Source organism: Amphimedon queenslandica, unplaced genomic scaffold (assembly GCF_000090795.2).
Source record: "Amphimedon queenslandica unplaced genomic scaffold, v1.1 AMPQUscaffold_12831, whole genome shotgun sequence".
NCBI lineage: Eukaryota > Metazoa > Porifera > Demospongiae > Haplosclerida > Niphatidae > Amphimedon > Amphimedon queenslandica.
Window position 1 is genome coordinate 17,717 of NW_003546933.1, and position 4,650 is coordinate 22,366.

The window sequence follows — 4,650 nt, forward strand, 5'->3', positions numbered from 1 at the left end:
TTCCAGTTTTTCTTGGTCCAACTCAGTTGGGACATAGTTTACATGCTAAACATGTCTTTAAAGCATTCATGCCCTCATTTTGACCAAAAATGGTATCAAAAGTGGAGTATAGTTTATCTGTCTAATTCGAGATCTAATTATCTGTTCACTATAGTCAAGAGTACATAGTCTTGCATGACTAGGCTACATTTTAATGATATATTCAGTGTTACTGACCACACACAATCAGAAAAACACAAAAATGCAAAGCATCTACTGTGACCAAAAATAGCATGTAGATCTAGACTAATTCATTGTACTGCACGAGTGGAGCATATCTAAAAGCTACTCATATTGGTTACTCCTACACAATCCACACTTGTTCCTTTATCTACTTGTATTGCTTTGTGAAGTTTGACTTCTTTTACTGTTCTTCAGCCATGATTGATCTTTGCCAGTGGATGGCTAGAATAGGATCCTGGAGCTGTTCCCGCCATTGGACACAACCCAGTGCTTGTACTAGTACTGGTAGCAGTTACTGTGGAACTGGTAATGCAGCTGCACCAGTGAAGTCCCAGCCTGGACTTATTTTGTCTATTTTTTGTCTTCTTATCCTCCTCTTCATATCAGGAGATGTGGAACTTAATCCTGGACCCACTCTTACAGGTAAGGCTGATTTATGAACTAGTGTTTATTATACATCATACTAGATAAGCCAACAAAAGATGAATTGGTTGAGTTATTGAGTAGCTCAAAGTTCACTGCTGGTACTTGGGAACAGTTTGTCTGTTATCTTCCTAACATGACACAAGATATCATTACTGGAATCAAAGAGAGAGGATCAATAGAAGAGGACACCATGAGTGCTGTAGCTCAAAACTGTCTTGATAATAATCCTGATATAACATGGAGAAAGGTCATCGATGCTTTGCTGGATGCTAGGGAAGTTACTGTAGCTCATATTGTCTTAGATGATCATTTAGGTGCATATAGTATGAAGAATTTATGTTCATATGACAATTTTTTCTTCTTTACTTTAGATACAAGCGCGAGTAAAAATGTTTCCCGAACAGTAAAGCAAGTCCTAAGAAGTCATTACTCCAAATTAATGGAAACTACTGAAACTTGCCTTTCAAAAGTAGCCAGTGAGTTGTACAGCAAAAAATTAATCAATAATGAAGTTCGACGTTCACCATCTTTTGAAAAAAATTGAAACAGATTTCTCGGCTACAGTTTCTTTGTACAAAGAGGATGCCAAAAAAATGATGGAGGTGTGTTCCCTTTTTATAGAGTGTCTATCAACTGCAGGTGGTCCTGCTCAAGAGGAAGCCATTGCACTAGCTAGAGACTGGGAGAATGAAGTATTTAAAGATCATCAAGTATTGTTCTCTTTTGCTAAGGCAGCCACAGAAGTTATTCCTAAAGAAGTACAGCTTAGCTTTAACGATAGGCTAGCAATTGAACTTAGAAACCTACACAAGAAATATGCAAAGCTGATGACTGATATTACTACGTATTATGCCTCCAGTGGAAAACATGATCCAGTTGTTATTGCTCGATGGGGTGAAAATTATTTTTCTGATATAACTGATCTAGATCTGGCATGGGATGGTGTGACAGTTGATAAAATATTTAAGCAAATGCGACCATATCACAGTTTTATTGATATAGATGTGATAAAGGATCTCATAAAAGATTTCCCAATTGATGACTCTGCATTACAAGCTAGGTTTGATGAATATGCTGACAGCATTGAAGTTTTTATCAACTCAGCAGAACTCAATGATATTTTTACAGCTATTGAATCAGGAATTATTGGGGAAAGTACCAAAGTTGATCCTAAAATAATTCTCAAGCTGTCTGGAAGATGGAATGAACAAACTATTGGTCATGTTCGTAAGCTAGTGGACTATTTATTTAATGAAGAAGCAAAATATGTTACCATAAAGAAGTTCTTACGAGGATCAATTTGTATTCAATTTTTGGTATTTTCCGACAGATCAGTTCAACCTCTCATTGCAAAATCACAAAGTAAAATTCCCTTCTTGCATCTTCTTGGTATATTTCAACTGATCATTGACAATCAAACTATCATTGACAGAGAGGAAGATATTAGCTTCACATTTGAAGAATCACTTCTACAGTCTATTGCAAGTATAAAAAGTAGTTTAGAATATCAGAGATTATTTGTTCTTTTGACAAAAGTTAAAATAAACCTAAATTACCAGAATGCTAATGGCCAAACTCCACTAATGTTAGCAAGCATAGGTGGACAAATTGAAATCTTCAACTCATTACTACAAAATGGTGCCAATCCATTTGTACAACTACCAGCAAATAAAGGATGCATTGGGTTGAACTATTTAGCCTGCACTGCTCTCTCTCAGCATGTATACAAATCAATTGGAGGAGAGAAAATTAAACCACAAGATGACACTTCAGTTGAAGACATGCTGGAAATGGCTGTTAAAGAAAGAGGAGTGAGTAGTCATTTTTATGAGCCATTCATGTATGTCATTAAAAATAAAATAAAAGAAAAGTTTCAATGGCTGCAAGATTGTTTTCATGCCCTAAACAGTAATTTCATTGCTACTGCCACCAATTTTTTAACCAGCAAAGCCTTGGTAACAGAAGCAAAACAAAAGTTTCAATCATATATCAAAGAACATGCTACTTGTGAAAATGTTCATCAACTTGTTCAGTTGCTCCAGCCTCATTACTCATGTTTAAACATTAACCTTCTCACAATACCATGTACCATCACAGAACCTATCAAGGAACAGGTAGAAGAATACAGTACTAGCCTGAAGATATTCAAAGATACCACTAGCCTACTGGAGCTAGCAATGATGACTAAAGGAATGCCTTGTCCTGATGGTGTTGGGTGTTCCAAATTAATTTTAAGACTCAACAAACCATGGTGCTCCAGGACAATTTCTGAATTAAATAAGATGGAAATTTTTTACTTATCGCCTATTTCATCCTTTCTAAACCTCATTGAAACCCATTATGATGCCTCCAGCTGTACCTGTACATATTTCTTGCCTCAATCACAAACTGAATCAGTAATCACAGCTGTTTTTGAACAGAGAGTTTCCTTATATGGGATTGGTGTATTTGAAGTTATGATTGATGATATTCCTATAATGATGGAAGATGAAAATAAATCATTTACGTTTGAGGCTGCACTGCAAAAAGCACGTCAAACTAATAATGAAAATGTACTTTTTTTCCTACTGGAACTTAATATTAGTTCACCTCTTGATGATACTGACCTCATGATTGCTATCAATAGAAGAGATTTTGTGACTATTCAGTTTTTACTGAGTAAAAATCCAGATATTAACATTCAAACTAATGATGGATGGACTGCTTTGATGCTTGCTAGTCGCAATGGACATCACCAGATTGTAGAACTCTTACTGAGTAAAGACCCAGACATTAACATTCAAAGTAATAATGGATGGACTGCTTTGATGACTGCTAGTCGCAATAGACATCACCAGGTTGTAGAACTCTTACTGAGTAAAGATCCAGATATTAACATTCAAAGTAATGATGGATGGACTGCTTTGATGCTTGCTAGTCGCAATGGACATCACCAGGTTGTAGAACTCTTACTGAGTAAAGATCCAGATATTAACGTTCAAAATAATTATGGATGGACTGCTTTGATACTTGCAAGTCGCCATGGACATCACCAAGTTGTTGAACTTTTACTGAGTAAAGATCCAGATATTAACATTCAAAATAATGATGGATGGACTGCTTTGATGTTTGCTAGTGGCAATGGATGTCACCAGGTTGTTGAACTATTACTGAGTAAAGATCCAGATATTAACATTCAAAGTAATGATGGATGGACTGCTTTGATGTTTGCTAGTCGCAATGGACATCACCAGGTTGTAGAACTTTTACTGAGTAAAGATCCAGATATTAACGTTCAAAATAATTATGGATGGACTGCTTTGATACTTGCAAGTCGCCATGGACATCACCAAGTTGTTGAACTTTTATTGAGCAAAGATCCAGATATTAGCATTCAAGATAATGATGGATGGACTGCTTTGATGTTTGCTAGTGGCAATGGATGTCACCAGGTTGTTGAACTATTACTGAGTAAAGATCCAGATATTAATATTCAAAGTAATGATGGATGGACTACTTTGATGCTTGCTAGTCGCAATGGACATCACCAGGTTGTTGAACTATTACTGAGTAAAGATCCAGATATTAACGTTCAAAATAATTATGGATGGACTGCTTTGATACTTGCAAGTCGCCATGGACATCACCAAGTTGTTGAACTTTTACTGAGTAAAGATCCAGATATTAACATTCAAAATAATGATGGATGGACTGCTTTGATGTTTGCTAGTGGCAATGGATGTCACCAGGTTGTTGAACTATTACTGAGTAAAGATCCAGATATTAACATTCAAAGTAATGATGGATGGACTGCTTTGATGTTTGCTAGTCGCAATGGACATCACCAGGTTGTAGAACTCTTACTGAGTAAAGATCCAGATATTAACGTTCAAAATAATTATGGATGGACTGCTTTGATACTTGCAAGTCGCCATGGACATCACCAAGTTGTTGAACTTTTACTGAGCAAAGATCCAGATATTAGCATTCAAGATAATGATGGATGGACTGCTTTGATGTTTG